Genomic DNA, 22,697 nt, shown 5'->3' on the forward strand with positions numbered 1-22,697 from the left:
GTGTATTTGCTTCATGTAATGTACCATTAAGCTTGCTGCTTGTACTGCTCTAATCACACATGAAACCAAGAAAACACTTAGAGAACAAGGTCATTGAACCAACTACCCCTCGCATGCTAAGCGAGCACACCACCATTTGAACTAAATCCCCTTTGTATTCTACAGTTATTCGTGAAGTTGAAAAATCTGTGGGAAAGCATAGGGTCTATATAGTTTGTTTCCCTCCAATTTATTGCCAGCGTTAAGCACAACATTATTGAAAATTTATAAAGTATAAATAAAGTAACTGGAGAATGCGGGCATCGATCCCGCTACCTGTCGCATGCAAAGCGAGCGCGCTACCATTTGAGCTAATTCCCCTACATAAAGCGGCATGTTTTAGGTGAAACAGGGAAACAGTGTATTTGCTGCATGTAATGTACTGATGGGCTTGCTGCATGTACTGTTCTAATTACACATCATTGTGATGATGTCATTATGAACCTATTATGATGTCATCATGAACCCATTATGATGTCATCATGAACCCATTATGATGATGAAGTCATCACGAACCCATTATGATGTCATCATGATGATATCATCATGAACCTATTGTGATGATGTCATCATGAACCCATTATGATGTCATCACGATGATGTCATCACGAACACATTATGATGTCATCATGATGATGTCATCATGAACCCATTATGATGTCATCATGATGATGTCATCATGAACCGATTATGATGTCATCATGAACCCTTTATGATGATGAAGTCATCACGAACCCATTATGATGTCATCATGATGATGTCATCATGAACCTATTGTGATGATGTCATCATGAACCCACTATGATATCATCACGATGATGTCATCACGAACACATTATGATGTCATGATGATGTCATCACGGACCCATTATGATGTCATCATGATGATGTCATCACGAACCCATTATGATGTCATCATGATGATGTCATCACGAACCCATTATGATGTCATCATGATGATGTCATCACGAACCCATTATGATGCTGTAATCATGATCCCACTATGATTTCGTCATGATGATGTCATCATGAACCCATTGTAATGAAGTCACCACAAACCCATAATGATGTCATCATGATGATGTCATCATGAACCCATTATGATGTCATCATGAACCCTTTATGATGATGTCATCACGAACCCTTCATGATGTCGTCATGATAATGTCATCATAAACCCATTATGATGATGAAGTCATCATGAACCCATTATGATGTCATCATGATGATGTCATCATGAACCAATTGTGATGATGTCATCATGAACCCATTATGATATTGCCATGATGATGTCAGGGAAACATGATGAAACAGGGAAACAGTGTATTTGCTTCATGTAATGTACCATTAAGCTTGCTGCTTGTACTGCTCTAATTACACATGAAACCAAGAAAACACTTAGAGAACACGGTCATTGAACCAACTACCCCTCGCATGCTAAGCGAGCACACCACCATTTGAACTAAATCCCCTTTGTATTCTACAGTTATTCGTGAAGTTGAAAAATCTGTGGGAAAGCATAGGGTCTATACAGTTTGTTTTCCTCCAATTTATAGCCAGCGTTCAGCACAACATTATTGAAAATTTATAAAGTATAAATAAAGTAACTGGAGAATGCGGGCATCGATCCCGCTACCTCTCGCATGCGAAGCGAGCGCTCTACCATTTGAGCTAATTCCCCTACATAGAGTGGCATGTTTTAGGTGAAACAGGGAAACAGTGTATTTGCTGCATGTAATGTACTGATGGGCTTGCTGCATGTACTGTTCTAATTACACATGAAACCAAGAAAACACTTGAAAAGCACATGAAAAGTCTGTGGGAAATCATAAGGTCTATATAGTTTGTTTCCCTCCAATTTATTGCCATCATAAGGTCTATATAGTTTGTTTCCCTCCAATTTATTGCCAGCGTTAAGCACAACATTATTGAAAATTTATAAAGTATAAATAAAGTAACTGGAGAATGCGGGCATCGATCCCGCTACCTCACGCATGCTAAGCGAGCGCTCTACCATTTGAGCTAATTCCCCTACATAAAGTGGCATGTTTTAGGTGAAACAGGGAAACAGTGTATTTGCTGCATGTAATGTACTGATGGGCTTGCTGCATGTACTGTTCTAATTACACATGAAACCAAGAAAACACTTGAAAAGCACATGAAAAATCTGTAGGAAATCATAAGGTCTATATAGTTTGTTTCCCTCCAATTTATTGCCAGCATACGGTCTATATAGTTTGTTTCCCTCCAATTTATTGCCAGCGTTAAGCACAACATTATTAAAAATTTATAAAGTATAAATAAAGTAACTGGAGAATGCGGGCATCGATCCCGCTACCTCTCGCATGCTAAGCGAGCGCTCTACCATTTGAGCTAATTCCCCTACACTGAGTTCATTGTTTTAGGTGAAACAGGGAAACAGTGTATTTGCTGCATGCAATGTACTGATGGGCTTACTGCATGTACAGCTCAAAGTACACATGAAACCAAGAAAACACTTGAAAAGCACATGTAAAATCTGTGGGAAAGCATAAGGTCTATATAGTTTGTTTCCCTCCAATTTATTGCCAGCGTGTCATCATGAACCCATTATGGTGATGAAGACATCACGAAACCATTATGATGTCATCATGATGTCATCATGAACCCATTATGATGATGTCATCATGAACCCATTATGATGTTGTCATGATGATGTTATCCTGAACCCATTATGATGTCATCATGAACCCATTGTGATGATGTCATCATGAACCTATTATGATGTCATCATGAACCCATTATGATGTCATCATGAACCCATTATGATGATGAAGTCATCACGAACCCATTATGATGTCATCATGATGATGTCATCATGAACCTATTGTGATGATGTCATCATGAACCCATTATGATGTCATCACGATGATGTCATCACGAACACACTATATTGTCATCATGATGATGTCATCATGAACCCATTATGATGTCATCATGATGATGTCATCATGAACCGATTATGATGTCATCATGAACCCTTTATGATGATGAAGTCATCACGAACCCATTATGATGTCATCATGATGATGTCATCATGAACCTATTGTGATGATGTCATCACGAACCCATTATGATGTTGTCATGATGATGTTATCCTGAACCCATTATGATGTCATCATGAACCCATTGTGATGATGTCATCATGAACCTATTATGATGTCATCATGAACCCATTATGATGTCATCATGAACCCATTATGATGATGAAGTCATCACGAACCCATTATGATGTCATCATGATGATGTCATCATGAACCTATTGTGATGATGTCATCATGAACCCATTATGATGTCATCACGATGATGTCATCACGAACACATTATGATGTCATCATGATGATGTCATCATGAACCCATTATGATGTCATCATGATGATGTCATCATGAACCGATTATGATGTCATCATGAACCCTTTATGATGATGAAGTCATCACGAACCCATTATGATGTCATCATGATGATGTCATCATGAACCTATTGTGATGATATCATCATGAACCCACTATGATATCATCACGATGATGTCATCACGAACACATTATGATGTCATGATGATGTCATCACGGACCCATTATGATGTCATCATGATGATGTCATCACGAACCCATTATGATGTCATCATGATGATGTCATCACGAACCCATTATGATGTCATCATGATGATGTCATCACGAACCCATTATGATGCTGTAATCATGATCCCACTATGATTTCGTCATGATGATGTCATCATGAACCCATTGTAATGAAGTCACCACGAACCGATTATGATGTCATCATGATGATGTCATCATGAACCCATTATGATGTCATCATGAACCCTTTATGATGATGTCATCACGAACCCTTCATGATGTCGTCATGATAATGTCATCATAAACCCATTATGATGATGAAGTCATCATGAACCCATTATGATGTCATCATGATGATGTCATCATGAACCCATTGTGATGATGTCATCATGAACCCATTATGATCTTGCCATGATGATGTCAGGGAAACATGATGAAACAGGGAAACAGTGTATTTGCTTCATGTAATGTACCATTAAGCTTGCTGCTTGTACTGCTCTAATTACACATGAAACCAAGAAAACACTTAGAGAACACGGTCATTGAACCAACTACCCCTCGCATGCTAAGCGAGCACACCACCATTTGAACTAAATCCCCTTTGTATTCTACAGTTATTCGTGAAGTTGAAAAATCTGTGGGAAAGCATAGGGTCTATATAGTTTGTTTCCCTCCAATTTATAGCCAGCGTTAAGCACAACATTATTGAAAATTTATAAAGTATAAATAAAGTAACTGGAGAATGCGGGCATCGATCCTGCTACCTCTCGCATGCAAAGCGAGCGCTCTACCATTTGAGCTAATTCCCCTACATAGAGTGGCATGTTTTAGGTGAAACAGGGAAACAGTGTATTTGCTGCATGTAATGTACTGATGGGCTTGCTGCATGTACTGTTCTAATTACACATGAAACCAAGAAAACACTTGAAAAGCACATGAAAAATCTGTGGGAAATCATAAGGTCTATATAGTTTGTTTCCCTCCAATTTATTGCCAGCATACGGTCTATATAGTTTGTTTCCCTCCAATTTATTGCCAGCGTTAAGCACAACATTATTGAAAATTTATAAAGTATAAATAAAGTAACTGGAGAATGCGGGCATCGATCCCGCTACCTCTCGCATGCTAAGCGAGCGCTCTACCATTTGAGCTAATTCCCCTACACTGAGTTCATTGTTTTAGGTGAAACAGGGAAACAGTGTATTTGCTGCATGCAATGTACTGATGGGCTTACTGCATGTACAGCTCAAAGTACACATGAAACCAAGAAAACACTTGAAAAGCACATGTAAAATCTGTGGGAAAGCATAAGGTCTATATAGTTTGTTTCCCTCCAATTTATTGCCAGCGTGTCATCATGAACCCATTATGGTGATGAAGACATCACGAAACCATTATGATGTCATCATGATGTCATCATGAACCCATTATGATGATGTCATCATGAACCCATTATGATGTTGTCATGATGATGTTATCCTGAACCCATTATGATGTCATCATGAACCCATTGTGATGATGTCATCATGAACCTATTATGATGTCATCATGAACCCATTATGATGTCATCATGAACCCATTATGATGATGAAGTCATCACGAACCCATTATGATGTCATCATGATGATGTCATCATGAACCTATTGTGATGATGTCATCATGAACCCATTATGATGTCATCACGATGATGTCATCACGAACACATTATGATGTCATCATGATGATGTCATCATGAACCCATTATGATGTCATCATGATGATGTCATCATGAACCCATTATGATGTCAACATGAACCCTTTATGATGATGAAGTCATCACGAACCCATTATGATGTCATCATGATGATGTCATCATGAACCTATTGTGATGATGTCATCATGAACCCACTATGATATCATCACGATGATGTCATCACGAACACATTATGATGTCATGATGATGTCATCATGGACCCATTATGATGTCATCATGATGATGTCATCACGAACCCATTATGATGTCATCATGATGATGTCATCACGAACCCATTATGATGCTGTAATCATGATCCCACTATGATTTCGTCATGATGATGTCATCATGAACCCATTGTAATGAAGTCACCACGAACCCATCATGATGTCATCATGATGATGTCATCATGAACCCATTATGATGTCATTATGAACCCTTTATGATGATGTCATCGCGAACCCTTCATGATGTCGTCATGATAATGTCATCATAAACCCATTATGATGATGAAGTCATCATGAACCCATTATGATGTCATCATGATGATGTCATCATGAACCCATTGTGATGATGTCATCATGAACCCATTATGATATTGCCATGATGATGTCAGGGAAACATGATGAAACAGGGAAACAGTGTATTTGCTTCATGTAATGTACCATTAAGCTTGCTGCTTGTACTGCTCTAATTACACATGAAACCAAGAAAACACTTAGAGAACAAGGTCATTGAACCAACTACCCCTCGCATGCTAAGCGAGCACACCACCATTTGAACTAAATCCCCTTTGTATTCTACAGTTATTCGTGAAGTTGAAAAATCTGTGGGAAAGCATAGGGTCTATATAGTTTGTTTCCCTCCAATTTATTGCCAGCGTTAAGCACAACATTATTGAAAATTTATAAAGTATAAATAAAGTAACTGGAGAATGCGGGCATCGATCCCGCTACCTGTCGCATGCAAAGCGAGCGCGCTACCATTTGAGCTAATTCCCCTACATAGAGTGGCATGTTTTAGGTGAAACAGGGAAACAGTGTATTTGCTGCATGTAATGTACTGATGGGCTTGCTGCATGTACTGTTCTAATTACACATCATTGTGATGATGTCATTATGAACCTATTATGATGTCATCATGAACCCATTATGATGTCATCATGAACCCATTATGATGATGAAGTCATCACGAACCCATTATGATGTCATCATGATGATATCATCATGAACCTATTGTGATGATGTCATCATGAACCCATTATGATGTCATCACGATGATGTCATCACGAACACATTATGATGTCATCATGATGATGTCATCATGAACCCATTATGATGTCATCATGATGATGTCATCATGAACTGATTATGATGTCATCATGAACCCTTTATGATGATGAAGTCATCACGAACCCATTATGATGTCATCATGATGATGTCATCATGAACCTATTGTGATGATGTCATCATGAACCCACTATGATATCATCACGATTATGTCATCACGAACACATTATGATGTCATGATGATGTCATCACGGACCCATTATGATGTCATCATGATGATGTCATCACGAACCCATTATGATGTCATCATGATGATGTCATCACGAACCCATTATGATGTCATCATGATGATGTCATCACGAACCCATTATGATGCTGTAATCTTGATCCCACTATGATTTCGTCATGATGATGTCATCATGAACCCATTGTAATGAAGTCACCACGAACCCATCATGATGTCATCATGATGATGTCATCATGAACCCATTATGATGTCATCATGAACCCTTTATGATGATGTCATCACGAACCCTTCATGATGTCGTCATGATAATGTCATCATAAACCCATTATGATGATGAAGTCATCATGAACCCATTATGATGTCATCATGATGATGTCATCATGAACCCATTGTGATGATGTCATCATGAACCCATTATGATCTTGCCATGATGATGTCAGGGAAACATGATGAAACAGGGAAACAGTGTATTTGCTTCATGTAATGTACCATTAAGCTTGCTGCTTGTACTGCTCTAATTACACATGAAACCAAGAAAACACTTAGAGAACACGGTCATTGAACCAACTACCCCTCGCATGCTAAGCGAGCACACCACCATTTGAACTAAATCCCCTTTGTATTTTACAGTTATTCGTGAAGTTGAAAAATCTGTGGGAAAGCATAGGGTCTATACAGTTTGTTTTCCTCCAATTTATAGCCAGCGTTCAGCACAACATTATTGAAAATTTATAAAGTATAAATAAAGTAACTGCAGAATGCGGGCATCGATCCCGCTACCTCTCGCATGCGAAGCGAGCGCTCTACCATTTGAGCTAATTCCCCTACATAGAGTGGCATGTTTTAGGTGAAACAGGGAAACAGTGTATTTGCTGCATGTAATGTACTGATGGGCTTGCTGCATGTACTGTTCTAATTACACATGAAACCAAGAAAACACTTGAAAAGCACATGAAAAGTCTGTGGGAAATCATAAGGTCTATATAGTTTGTTTCCCTCCAATTTATTGCCATCATAAGGTCTATATAGTTTGTTTCCCTCCAATTTATTGCCAGCGTTAAGCACAACATTATTGAAAATTTATAAAGTATAAATAAAGTAACTGGAGAATGCGGGCATCGATCCCGCTACCTCACGCATGCTAAGCGAGCGCTCTACCATTTGAGCTAATTCCCCTACATAGAGTGGCATGTTTTAGGTGAAACAGGGAAACAGTGTATTTGCTGCATGTAATGTACTGATGGGCTTGCTGCATGTACTGTTCTAATTACACATGAAACCAAGAAAACACTTGAAAAGCACATGAAAAATCTGTGGGAAATCATAAGGTCTATATAGTTTGTTTCCCTCCAATTTATTGCCAGCATACGGTCTATATAGTTTGTTTCCCTCCAATTTATTGCCAGCGTTAAGCACAACATTATTGAAAATTTATAAAGTATAAATAAAGTAACTGGAGAATGCGGGCATCGATCCCGCTACCTCTCGCATGCTAAGCGAGCGCTCTACCATTTGAGCTAATTCCCCTACACTGAGTTCATTGTTTTAGGTGAAACAGGGAAACAGTGTATTTGCTGCATGCAATGTACTGATGGGCTTACTGCATGTACAGCTCAAAGTACACATGAAACCAAGAAAACACTTGAAAAGCACATGTAAAATCTGTGGGAAAGCATAAGGTCTATATAGTTTGTTTCCCTCCAATTTATTGCCAGCGTGTCATCATGAACCCATTATGGTGATGAAGACATCACGAAACCATTATGATGTCATCATGATGTCATCATGAACCCATTATGATGATGTCATCATGAACCCATTATGATGTTGTCATGATGATGTTATCCTGAACCCATTATGATGTCATCATGAACCCATTGTGATGATGTCATCATGAACCTATTATGATGTCATCATGAACCCATTATGATGTCATCATGAACCCATTATGATGATGAAGTCATCACGAACCCATTATGATGTCATCATGATGATGTCATCATGAACCTATTGTGATGATGTCATCATGAACCCATTATGATGTCATCACGATGATGTCATCACGAACACATTATGATGTCATCATGATGATGTCATCATGAACCCATTATGATGTCATCATGATGATGTCATCATGAACCCATTATGATGTCATCATGAACCTATTGTGATGATGTCATCATGAACCCACTATGATATCATCACGATGATGTCATCACGAACACATTATGATGTCATGATGATGTCATCACGGACCCATTATGATGTCATCATGATTATGTCATCACGAACCCATTATGATGTCATCATGATGATGTCATCACGAACCCATTATGATGTCATCATGATGATGTCATCACGAACCCATTATGATGCTGTAATCATGATCCCACTATGATTTCGTCATGATGATGTCATCATGAACCCATTGTAATGAAGTCACCACGAACCCATCATGATGTCATCATGATGATGTCATCATGAACCCATTATGATGTCATTATGAACCCTTTATGATGATGTCATCGCGAACCCTTCATGATGTCGTCATGATAATGTCATCATAAACCCATTATGATGATGAAGTCATCATGAACCCATTATGATGTCATCATGATGATGTCATCATGAACCCATTGTGATGATGTCATCATGAACCCATTATGATATTGCCATGATGATGTCAGGGAAACATGATGAAACAGGGAAACAGTGTATTTGCTTCATGTAATGTACCATTAAGCTTGCTGCTTGTACTGCTCTAATCACACATGAAACCAAGAAAACACTTAGAGAACAAGGTCATTGAACCAACTACCCCTCGCATGCTAAGCGAGCACACCACCATTTGAACTAAATCCCCTTTGTATTCTACAGTTATTCGTGAAGTTGAAAAATCTGTGGGAAAGCATAGGGTCTATATAGTTTGTTTCCCTCCAATTTATTGCCAGCGTTAAGCACAACATTATTGAAAATTTATAAAGTATAAATAAAGTAACTGGAGAATGCGGGCATCGATCCCGCTACCTGTCGCATGCAAAGCGAGCGCGCTACCATTTGAGCTAATTCCCCTACATAAAGCGGCATGTTTTAGGTGAAACAGGGAAACAGTGTATTTGCTGCATGTAATGTACTGATGGGCTTGCTGCATGTACTGTTCTAATTACACATCATTGTGATGATGTCATTATGAACCTATTATGATGTCATCATGAACCCATTATGATGTCATCATGAACCCATTATGATGATGAAGTCATCACGAACCCATTATGATGTCATCATGATGATATCATCATGAACCTATTGTGATGATGTCATCATGAACCCATTATGATGTCATCACGATGATGTCATCACGAACACATTATGATGTCATCATGATGATGTCATCATGAACCCATTATGATGTCATCATGATGATGTCATCATGAACCGATTATGATGTCATCATGAACCCTTTATGATGATGAAGTCATCACGAACCCATTATGATGTCATCATGATGATGTCATCATGAACCTATTGTGATGATGTCATCATGAACCCACTATGATATCATCACGATGATGTCATCACGAACACATTATGATGTCATGATGATGTCATCACGGACCCATTATGATGTCATCATGATGATGTCATCACGAACCCATTATGATGTCATCATGATGATGTCATCACGAACCCATTATGATGTCATCATGATGATGTCATCACGAACCCATTATGATGCTGTAATCATGATCCCACTATGATTTCGTCATGATGATGTCATCATGAACCCATTGTAATGAAGTCACCACAAACCCATAATGATGTCATCATGATGATGTCATCATGAACCCATTATGATGTCATCATGAACCCTTTATGATGATGTCATCACGAACCCTTCATGATGTCGTCATGATAATGTCATCATAAACCCATTATGATGATGAAGTCATCATGAACCCATTATGATGTCATCATGATGATGTCATCATGAACCAATTGTGATGATGTCATCATGAACCCATTATGATATTGCCATGATGATGTCAGGGAAACATGATGAAACAGGGAAACAGTGTATTTGCTTCATGTAATGTACCATTAAGCTTGCTGCTTGTACTGCTCTAATTACACATGAAACCAAGAAAACACTTAGAGAACACGGTCATTGAACCAACTACCCCTCGCATGCTAAGCGAGCACACCACCATTTGAACTAAATCCCCTTTGTATTCTACAGTTATTCGTGAAGTTGAAAAATCTGTGGGAAAGCATAGGGTCTATACAGTTTGTTTTCCTCCAATTTATAGCCAGCGTTCAGCACAACATTATTGAAAATTTATAAAGTATAAATAAAGTAACTGGAGAATGCGGGCATCGATCCCGCTACCTCTCGCATGCGAAGCGAGCGCTCTACCATTTGAGCTAATTCCCCTACATAGAGTGGCATGTTTTAGGTGAAACAGGGAAACAGTGTATTTGCTGCATGTAATGTACTGATGGGCTTGCTGCATGTACTGTTCTAATTACACATGAAACCAAGAAAACACTTGAAAAGCACATGAAAAGTCTGTGGGAAATCATAAGGTCTATATAGTTTGTTTCCCTCCAATTTATTGCCATCATAAGGTCTATATAGTTTGTTTCCCTCCAATTTATTGCCAGCGTTAAGCACAACATTATTGAAAATTTATAAAGTATAAATAAAGTAACTGGAGAATGCGGGCATCGATCCCGCTACCTCACGCATGCTAAGCGAGCGCTCTACCATTTGAGCTAATTCCCCTACATAGAGTGGCATGTTTTAGGTGAAACAGGGAAACAGTGTATTTGCTGCATGTAATGTACTGATGGGCTTGCTGCATGTACTGTTCTAATTACACATGAAACCAAGAAAACACTTGAAAAGCACATGAAAAATCTGTAGGAAATCATAAGGTCTATATAGTTTGTTTCCCTCCAATTTATTGCCAGCATACGGTCTATATAGTTTGTTTCCCTCCAATTTATTGCCAGCGTTAAGCACAACATTATTAAAAATTTATAAAGTATAAATAAAGTAACTGGAGAATGCGGGCATCGATCCCGCTACCTCTCGCATGCTAAGCGAGCGCTCTACCATTTGAGCTAATTCCCCTACACTGAGTTCATTGTTTTAGGTGAAACAGGGAAACAGTGTATTTGCTGCATGCAATGTACTGATGGGCTTACTGCATGTACAGCTCAAAGTACACATGAAACCAAGAAAACACTTGAAAAGCACATGTAAAATCTGTGGGAAAGCATAAGGTCTATATAGTTTGTTTCCCTCCAATTTATTGCCAGCGTGTCATCATGAACCCATTATGGTGATGAAGACATCACGAAACCATTATGATGTCATCATGATGTCATCATGAACCCATTATGATGATGTCATCATGAACCCATTATGATGTTGTCATGATGATGTTATCCTGAACCCATTATGATGTCATCATGAACCCATTGTGATGATGTCATCATGAACCTATTATGATGTCATCATGAACCCATTATGATGTCATCATGAACCCATTATGATGATGAAGTCATCACGAACCCATTATGATGTCATCATGATGATGTCATCATGAACCTATTGTGATGATGTCATCATGAACCCATTATGATGTCATCATGATGATGTCATCATGAACCCATTATGATGTCATCATGAACCCTTTATGATGTTGTCATGATGATGTTATCCTGAACCCATTATGATGTCATCATGAACCCATTGTGATGATGTCATCATGAACCTATTATGATGTCATCATGAACCCATTATGATGTCATCATGAACCCATTATGATGATGAAGTCATCACGAACCCATTATGATGTCATCATGATGATGTCATCATGAACCTATTGTGATGATGTCATCATGAACCCACTATGATATCATCACGATGATGTCATCACGAACACATTATGATGTCATGATGATGTCATCACGGACCCATTATGATGTCATCATGATGATGTCATCACGAAACCATTATGATGTCATCATGATGATGTCATCACGAACCCATTATGATGTCATCATGATGATGTCATCACGAACCCATTATGATGCTGTAATCATGATCCCACTGTGATTTCGTCATGATGATGTCATCATGAACCCATTGTAATGAAGTCACCACGAACCCATTATGATGTCATCATGATGATGTCATCATGAACCCATTATGATGTCATCATGAACCCTTTATGATGATGTCATCACGAACCCTTCATGATGTCGTCATGATAATGTCATCATAAACCCATTATGATGATGAAGTCATCATGAACCCATTATGATGTCATCATGATGATGTCATCATGAACCCATTGTGATGATGTCATCATGAACCCATTATGATCTTGCCATGATGATGTCAGGGAAACATGATGAAACAGGGAAACAGTGTATTTGCTTCATGTAATGTACCATTAAGCTTGCTGCTTGTACTGCTCTAATTACACATGAAACCAAGAAAACACTTAGAGAACACGGTCATTGAACCAACTACCCCTCGCATGCTAAGCGAGCACACCACCATTTGAACTAAATCCCCTTTGTATTCTACAGTTATTCGTGAAGTTGAAAAATCTGTGGGAAAGCATAGGGTCTATACAGTTTGTTTCCCTCCAATTTATAGCCAGCGTTCAGCACAACATTATTGAAAATTTATAAAGTATAAATAAAGTAACTGGAGAATGCGGGCATCGATCCCGCTACCTCTCGCATGCGAAGCAAGCGCTCTACCGTTTGAGCTAATTCCCCTACATAGAGTGGCATGCTTTAGGTGAAACAGGGAAACAGTGTATTTGCTGCATGTAATGTACTGATGGGCTTGCTGCATGTACTGTTCTAATTACACATGAAACCAAGAAAACACTTGAAAAGCACATGAAAAGTCTGTGGGAAATCATAAGGTCTATATAGTTTGTTTCCCTCCAATTTATTGCCATCATAAGGTCTATATAGTTTGTTTCCCTCCAATTTATTGCCAGCGTTAAGCACAACATTATTGAAAATTTATAAAGTATAAATAAAGTAACTGGAGAACGTGGGCATCGATCCCGCTACCTCTCGCATGCTAAGCGAGCGCTCTACCATTTGAGCTAATTCCCCTACATAGAGTGGCATGTTTTAGGTGAAACAGGGAAACAGTGTATTTGCTGCATGTAATGTACTGATGGGCTTGCTGCATGTACTGTTCTAATTACACATGAAACCAAGAAAACACTTGAAAAGCACATGAAAAATCTGTGGGAAATCATAAGGTCTATATAGTTTGTTTCCCTCCAATTTATTGCCAGCATACGGTCTATATAGTTTGTTTCCCTCCAATTTATTGCCAGCGTTAAGCACAACATTATTGAAAATTTATAAAGTATAAATAAAGTAACTGGAGAATGCGGGCATCGATCCCGCTACCTCTCGCATGCTAAGCGAGCGCTCTACCATTTGAGCTAATTCCCCTACACTGAGTCCATCGTTTTAGGTGAAACAGGGAAACAGTGTATTTGCTGCATGCAATGTACTGATGGGCTTACTGCATGTACTGCCCAAATTACACATGAAACCAAGAAAACACTTGAAAAGCACATGTAAAATCTGTGGGAAAGCATAAGGTCTATATAGTTTGTTTCCCTCCAATTTATTGCCAGCGTGTCATCATGAACCCATTATGGTGATGAAGACATCACGAACCCATTATGATGTCATCATGATGTCATCATGAACCCATTATGATGATGTCATCATGAACCCATTATGATGTTGTCATGATGATGTTATCCTGAACCCATTATGATGTCATCATGAACCCATTGTGATGATGCCATCATGAACCTATTATGATGTCATCATGAACCCATTATGATGTCATCATGAACCCATTATGATGATGAAGTCATCACGAACCCATTATGATGTCATCATGATGATGTCATCATGAACCTATTGTGATGATGTCATCATGAACCCATTATGATGTCATCACGATGATGTCATCACGAACACATTATGATGTCATCATGATGATGTCATCATGAACCCATTATGATGTCATCATGATGATGTCATCATGAACCGATTATGATGTCATCATGAACCCTTTATGATGATGAAGTCATCACGAACCCATTATGATGTCATCATGATGATGTCATCATGAACCTATTGTGATGATGTCATCATGAACCCACTATGATATCATCACGATGATGTCATCACGAACACATTATGATGTCATGATGATGTCATCACGGACCCATTATGATGTCATCATGATGATGTCATCATGAACCCATTATGATGTCATCATGATGATGTCATCACGAACCCATTATGATGTCATCACGATGATGTCATCACGAACCCATTATGATGCTGTAATCATGATCCCACTATGATTTCGTCATGATGATGTCATCATGAACCCATTGTAATGTCATCATGATGATGTCATCATGAACCAATTGTGATGATGTCATCATGAACCCATTATGATATTGCCATGATGATGTCAGGGAAACATGATGAAACAGGGAAACAGTGTATTTGCTTCATGTAATGTACCATTAAGCTTGCTGCTTGTACTGCTCTAATTACACATGAAACCAAGAAAACACTTAGAGAACACGGTCATTGAACCAACTACCCCTCGCATGCTAAGCGAGCACACCACCATTTGAACTAAATCCCCTTTGTATTCTACAGTTATTCGTGAAGTTGAAAAATCGGTGGGAAAGCATAGGGTCTATATAGTTTGTTTCCCTCCAATTTATAGCCAGAGTTCAGCACAACATTATTGAAAATTTATAAAGTATAAATAAATTAACCGGAGAATGCGGGCATCGATCCCGCTACCTCTCGCATGCGAAGCGAGCGCTCTACCATTTGAGCTAATTCCCCTACATAGAGTGTCATGTTTTAGGTGAAACAGGGAAACAGTGTATTTGCTGCATGTAATGTACTGATGGGCTTGCTGCATGTACTGTTCTAATTACACATGAAACCAAGAAAACAATTGAAAAGCACATGAAAAGTATGTGGGAAATCATAAGGTCTATATAGTTTGTTTCCCTCCAATTTATTACCAGCATACGGTCTATATAGTTTGTTTCCCTCCAATTTATTGCCAGCGTTAAGCACAACATTATTGAAAATTTATAAAGTATAAATAAAGTAACTGGAGAATGCGGGCATCGATCCCGCTACCTCTCGCATGCTAAGCGAGCGTTCTACCATTTGAGCTAATTCCCCTACACTGAGTCCGTTGTTTTAGGTGAAACAGGGAAACAGTGTATTTGCTGCATGCAATGTACTGATGGACTTACTGCATGTACTGCCCAAATTACACATGAAACCAAGAAAACACTTGAAAAGCACATGTAAAATCTGTGGGAAAGCATAAGGTCTATATAGTTTGTTTCCCTCCAATTTATTGCCAGCGTGTCATCATGAACCCATTATGGTGATGAAGACATCACGAACCCATTATGATGTCATCATGATGTCATCATGAACCCATTATGATGATGTCATCATGAACCCATTATGATGTTGTCATGATGATGTTATCCTGAACCCATTATGATGTCATCATGAACCCATTGTGATGATGCCATCATGAACCTATTATGATGTCATCATGAACCCATTATGATGTCATCATGAACCCATTATGATGATGAAGTCATCACGAACCCATTATGATGTCATCATGATGATGTCATCATGAACCTATTGTGATGATGTCATCATGAACCCATTATGATGTCATCACGATGATGTCATCACGAACACATTATGATGTCATCATGATGATGTCATCATGAACCCATTATGATGTCATCATGATGATGTCATCATGAACCCATTATGATGTCATCATGAACCCTTTATGATGATGAAGTCATCACGAACCCATTATGATGTCATCATGATGATGTCATCATGAACCTATTGTGATGATGTCATCATGAACCCACTATGATATCATCACGATGATGTCATCACGAACACATTATGATGTCATGATGATGTCATCACGGACCCATTATGATGTCATCATGATGATGTCATCATGAACCCATTATGATGTCATCATGATGATGTCATCACGAACCCATTATGATGTCATCACGATGATGTCATCACGAACCCATTATGATGCTGTAATCATGATCCCACTATGATTTCGTCATGATGATGTCATCATGAACCCATTGTAATGTCATCATGATGATGTCATCATGAACCAATTGTGATGATGTCATCATGAACCCATTATGATATTGCCATGATGATGTCAGGGAAACATGATGAAACAGGGAAACAGTGTATTTGCTTCATGTAATGTACCATTAAGCTTGCTGCTTGTACTGCTCTAATTACACATGAAACCAAGAAAACACTTAGAGAACACGGTCATTGAACCAACTACCCCTCGCATGCTAAGCGAGCACACCACCATTTGAACTAAATCCCCTTTGTATTCTACAGTTATTCGTGAAGTTGAAAAATCTGTGGGAAAGCATAGGGTCTATATAGTTTGTTTCCCTCCAATTTATAGCCAGAGTTCAGCACAACATTATTGAAAATTTATAAAGTATAAATAAATTAACCGGAGAATGCGGGCATCGATCCCGCTACCTCTCGCATGCGAAGCGAGCGCTCTACCATTTGAGCTAATTCCCCTACATAGAGTGTCATGTTTTAGGTGAAACAGGGAAACAGTGTATTTGCTGCATGTAATGTACTGATGGGCTTGCTGCATGTACTGTTCTAATTACACATGAAACCAAGAAAACACTTGAAAAGCACATGAAAAGTCTGTGGGAAATCATAAGGTCTATATAGTTTGTTTCCCTCCAATTTATTACCAGCATACGGTCTATATAGTTTGTTTCCCTCCAATTTATTGCCAGCGTTAAGCACAACATTATTGAAAATTTATAAAGTATAAATAAAGTAACTGGAGAATGCGGGCATCGATCCCGCTACCTCTCGCATGCTAAGCGAGCGCTCTACCATTTGAGCTAATTCCCCTACACTGAGTCCGTTGTTTTAGGTGAAACAGGGAAACAGTGTATTTGCTGCATGCAATGTACTGATGGACTTACTGCATGTACTGCCCAAATTACACATGAAACCAAGAAAACACTTGAAAAGCACATGTAAAATCTGTGGGAAAGCATAAGGTCTATATAGTTTGTTTCCCTCCAATTTATTGCCAGCGTGTCATCATGAACCCATTATGGTGATGAAGACATCACGAACCCATTATGATGTCATCATGAACCCATTATGATGTTGTCATGATGATGTTATCATGAACCCATTATGGTGATGATGTCATCATGAACCCATAATGATGATGTCATCATGAACCCATTATGATGTTGTCATGATGATGTTATCCTGAACCCATTATGATGTCATCATGAACCCATTGTGATGATGCCATTATGAACCTATTATGATGTCATCATGAACCCATTATGATGTCATCATGAACCCATTATGATGATGAAGTCATCACGAACCCATTATGATGTCATCATGATGATGTCATCATGAACCTATTGTGATGATGTCATCATGAACCCATTATGATGTCATCACGATGATGTAATCACGAACACATTATGATGTCATCATGATGATGTCATCATGAACCCATTATAATGTCATCATGATGATGTCATCATGAACAGATTATGATGTCATCATGAACCCTTTATGATGATGAAGTCATCACGAACTCATTATGATGTCATCATGATGATGTCATCATGAACCTATTGTGATGATGTCATCATGAACCCACTATGATATCATCACGATGATGTCATCACGAACACATTATGATGTCATGATGATGTCATCACGGACCCATTATGATGTCATCATGATGATGTCATCACGAACCCATTATGATGTCATCATGATGATGTCATCACGAACCCATTATGATGTCATCATGATGATGTCATCACGAACCCATTATGATGTCATCATGATGATGTCATCACGAACCCATTATGATGTCATCATGATGATGTCATCACGAACCCATTATGATGCTGTAATCATGATCCCACTATGATTTCGTCATGATGATGTCATCATGAACCCATTGTAATGAAGTCACCACGAACCCATCATGATGTCATCATGATGATGTCATCATGAACCCATTATGATGTCATTATGAACCCTTTATGATGATGTCATCACGAACCCTTCATGATGTCGTCATGATAATGTCATCATAAACCCATTATGATGATGAAGTCATCATGAACCCATTATGATGTCATCATGATGATGTCATCATGAACCCATTGTGATGATGTCATCATGAACCCATTATGATATTGCCATGATGATGTCAGGGAAACATGATGAAACAGGGAAACAGTGTATTTGCTTCATGTAATGTACCATTAAGCTTGCTGCTTGTACTGCTCTAATTACACATGAAACCAAGAAAACACTTAGAGAACACGGTCATTGAACCAACTACCCCTCGCATGCTAAGCGAGCACACCACCATTTGAACTAAATCCCCTTTGTATTCTACAGTTATTCGTGAAGTTGAAAAATCTGTGGGAAAGCATAGGGTCTATATAGTTAGTTTCCCTCCAATTTATAGCCAGCGTTCAGCACAACATTATTGAAAATTTATAAAGTATAAATAAAGTAACTGGAGAACGCGGGCATCGATCCCGCTACCTCTCGCATGCAAAGCGAGCGCTCTACCATTTGAGCTAACTCCCCTACATAGAGCAGCAAGGTTTAGGTGAAACAGGGAAACAGTGTATTTGCTGCATGTAATGTACTGATGGGCTTGCTGCATGTACTGTTCTAATTACACATGAAACCAAGAAAACACTTGAAAAGCACATGAAAAGCACATGAAAAGTCTGTGGGAAATCATAAGGTCTATATAGTTTGTTTCCCTCCAATTTATTGCCATCATAAGGTCTATATAGTTTGTTTCCCTCCAATTTATTGCCAGCGTCAAGCACAACATTATTGAAAATTTATAAAGTATAAATGATGTAACTGGAGAATGCGGGCATCGATCCCGCTACCTCTCGCATGCTAAGCGAGCGCTCTACCATTTGAGCTAATTCCCCTACATAGAGTGGCATGTTTTAGGTGAAACAGGGAAACAGTGTATTTGCTGCATGTAATGTACTGATGGGCTTGCTGCATGTACTGTTCTAATTACACATGAAACCAAGAAAACACTTGAAAAGCACATGAAAAGTCTGTGGGAAATCATAAGGTCTATATAGTTTGTTTCCCTCCAATTTATTGCCAGCATACGGTCTATATAGTTTGTTTCCCTCCAATTTATTGCCAGCGTTAAGCACAACATTATTGAAAATTTATAAAGTATAAATAAAGTAACTGGAGAACGCGGGCATCGATCCCGCTACCTCTCGCATGCTAAGCGAGCGCTCTACCATTTGAGCTAATTCCCCTACACTGAGTCTGTTGTTTTAGGTGAAACAGGGAAACAGTGTATTTGCTGCATGCAATGTACTGATGGACTTACTGCATGTACTGCCCAAATTACACATGAAACCAAGAAAACACTTGAAAAGCACATGTAAAATCTGTGGGAAAGCATAAGGTCTATATAGTTTGTTTCCCTCCAATTTATTGCCAGCGTGTCATCATGAACCCATTATGGTGATGAAGACATCACGAACCCATTATGATGTCATCATGATGTCATCATGAACCCATTATGATGATGTCATCATGAACCCATTATGATGTTGTCATGATGATGTTATCCTGAACCCATTATGATGTCATCATGAACCCATTGTGATGATGCCATTATGAACCTATTATGATGTCATCATGAACCCATTATGATGTCATCATGAACCCATTATGATGATGAAGTCATCACGAACCCATTATGATGTCATCATGATGATGTCATCATGAACCTATTGTGATGATGTCATCATGAACCCATTATGATGTCATCACGATGATGTCATCACAAACACATTATGATGTCATCATGATGATGTCATCATGAACCCATTATGATGTCATCATGATGATGTCATCATGAACCGATTATGATGTCATCATGAACCCTTTATGATGATGAAGTCATCACGAACCCATTATGATGTCATCATGATGATGTCATCATGAACCTATTGTGATGAAGTCATCATGAACCCACTATGATATCATCACGATGATGTCATCACGAACACATTATGATGTCATGATGATGTCATCACGGACCCATTATGATGTCATCATGATGATGTCATCACGAACCCATTATGATGTCATCATGATGATGTCATCACGAACCCATTATGATGTCATCATGATGATGTCATCACGAACCCATTATGATGCTGTAATCATGATCCCACTATGATTTCGTCATGATGATGTCATCATGAACCCATTGTAATGAAGTCACCACGAACCCATTATGATGTCATCATGATGATGTCATCATGAACCCATTATGATGTCATCATGAACCCTTTATGATGATGTCATCACGAACCCTTCATGATGTCGTCATGATAATGTCATCATAAACCCATTATGATGATGAAGTCATCATAAACCCATTATGATGATGAAGTCATCATGAACCCATTATGATCTTGCCATGATGATGTCAGGGAAACATGATGAAACAGGGAAACAGTGTATTTGCTTCATGTAATGTACCATTAAGCTTGCTGCTTGTACTGCTCTAATTACACATGAAACCAAGAAAACACTTAGAGAACACGGTCATTGAACCAACTACCCCTCGCATGCTAAGCGAGCACACCACCATTTGAACTAAATCCCCTTTGTATTCTACAGTTATTCGTGAAGTTGAAAAATCTGTGGGAAAGCATAGGGTCTATACAGTTTGTTTTCCTCCAATTTATAGCCAGCGTTCAGCACAACATTATTGAAAATTTATAAAGTATAAATAAAGTAACTGGAGAATGCGGGCATCGATCCCGCTACCTCTCGCATGCGAAGCGAGCGCTCTACCATTTGAGCTAATTCCCCTACATAGAGTGGCATGTTTTAGGTGAAACAGGGAAACAGTGTATTTGCTGCATGTAATGTACTGATGGGCTTGCTGCATGTACTGTTCTAATTACACATGAAACCAAGAAAACACTTGAAAAGCACATGAAAAGTCTGTGGGAAATCATAAGGTCTATATAGTTTGTTTCCCTCCAATTTATTGCCATCATAAGGTCTATATAGTTTGTTTCCCTCCAATTTATTGCCAGCGTTAAGCACAACATTATTGAAAATTTATAAAGTATAAATAAAGTAACTGGAGAATGCGGGCATCGATCCCGCTACCTCTCGCATGCTAAACAAGCGCTCTACCATTTGAGCTAATTCCCCTACATAGAGTGACATGTTTTAGGTGAAACAGGGAAACAGTGTATTTGCTGCATGTAATGTACTGATGGGCTTGCTGCATGTACTGTTCTAATTACACATGAAACCAAGAAAACACTTGAAAAGCACATGAAAAATCTGTGGGAAATCATAAGGTCTATATAGTTTGTTTCCCTCCAATTTATTGCCAGCATACGGTCTATATAGTTTGTTTCCCTCCAATTTATTGCCAGTGTTAAGCACAACATTATTGAAAATTTATAAAGTATAAATAAAGTAACTGGAGAATGCGGGCATCGATCCTGCTACCTCTCGCATGCTAAGC

At 38.6% G+C, this 22,697-nt stretch overlaps 12 non-coding genes across 12 annotated transcripts; all 12 read right to left on the reverse strand.

Moving 5' to 3' along the window:
• Positions 1-1,647: 1,647 nt before the first annotated feature.
• On the reverse strand, positions 1,648-1,720 carry TRNAA-CGC (transfer RNA alanine (anticodon CGC)). The gene has a single exon. It is a non-coding gene; the product is annotated as a tRNA-Ala (tRNA).
• A 629-nt stretch (positions 1,721-2,349) lies between these two features.
• Positions 2,350-2,422, reverse strand: TRNAA-AGC (transfer RNA alanine (anticodon AGC)). The gene has a single exon. It is a non-coding gene; the product is annotated as a tRNA-Ala (tRNA).
• A 2,322-nt stretch (positions 2,423-4,744) lies between these two features.
• Positions 4,745-4,817, reverse strand: TRNAA-AGC (transfer RNA alanine (anticodon AGC)). Its single transcript has one exon. It is a non-coding gene; the product is annotated as a tRNA-Ala (tRNA).
• Positions 4,818-8,379: 3,562 nt separating this feature from the next.
• Positions 8,380-8,452, reverse strand: TRNAA-AGC (transfer RNA alanine (anticodon AGC)). The gene has a single exon. It is a non-coding gene; the product is annotated as a tRNA-Ala (tRNA).
• A 2,832-nt stretch (positions 8,453-11,284) lies between these two features.
• Positions 11,285-11,357, reverse strand: TRNAA-CGC (transfer RNA alanine (anticodon CGC)). The gene has a single exon. It is a non-coding gene; the product is annotated as a tRNA-Ala (tRNA).
• A 629-nt stretch (positions 11,358-11,986) lies between these two features.
• TRNAA-AGC (transfer RNA alanine (anticodon AGC)) lies at positions 11,987-12,059 on the reverse strand. Its single transcript has one exon. It is a non-coding gene; the product is annotated as a tRNA-Ala (tRNA).
• A 2,293-nt stretch (positions 12,060-14,352) lies between these two features.
• TRNAA-AGC (transfer RNA alanine (anticodon AGC)) lies at positions 14,353-14,425 on the reverse strand. Its single transcript has one exon. It is a non-coding gene; the product is annotated as a tRNA-Ala (tRNA).
• A 1,364-nt stretch (positions 14,426-15,789) lies between these two features.
• Positions 15,790-15,862, reverse strand: TRNAA-CGC (transfer RNA alanine (anticodon CGC)). The gene has a single exon. It is a non-coding gene; the product is annotated as a tRNA-Ala (tRNA).
• A 1,715-nt stretch (positions 15,863-17,577) lies between these two features.
• Positions 17,578-17,650, reverse strand: TRNAA-CGC (transfer RNA alanine (anticodon CGC)). The gene has a single exon. It is a non-coding gene; the product is annotated as a tRNA-Ala (tRNA).
• A 278-nt stretch (positions 17,651-17,928) lies between these two features.
• On the reverse strand, positions 17,929-18,001 carry TRNAA-AGC (transfer RNA alanine (anticodon AGC)). Its single transcript has one exon. It is a non-coding gene; the product is annotated as a tRNA-Ala (tRNA).
• A 2,023-nt stretch (positions 18,002-20,024) lies between these two features.
• Positions 20,025-20,097, reverse strand: TRNAA-AGC (transfer RNA alanine (anticodon AGC)). The gene has a single exon. It is a non-coding gene; the product is annotated as a tRNA-Ala (tRNA).
• Positions 20,098-21,951: 1,854 nt separating this feature from the next.
• On the reverse strand, positions 21,952-22,024 carry TRNAA-CGC (transfer RNA alanine (anticodon CGC)). The gene has a single exon. It is a non-coding gene; the product is annotated as a tRNA-Ala (tRNA).
• Between the last annotated feature and the right edge of the window lie 673 nt (positions 22,025-22,697).

Source organism: Spea bombifrons, chromosome 5, assembly GCF_027358695.1.
Source record: "Spea bombifrons isolate aSpeBom1 chromosome 5, aSpeBom1.2.pri, whole genome shotgun sequence".
Lineage (NCBI taxonomy): Eukaryota > Metazoa > Chordata > Amphibia > Anura > Pelobatidae > Spea > Spea bombifrons.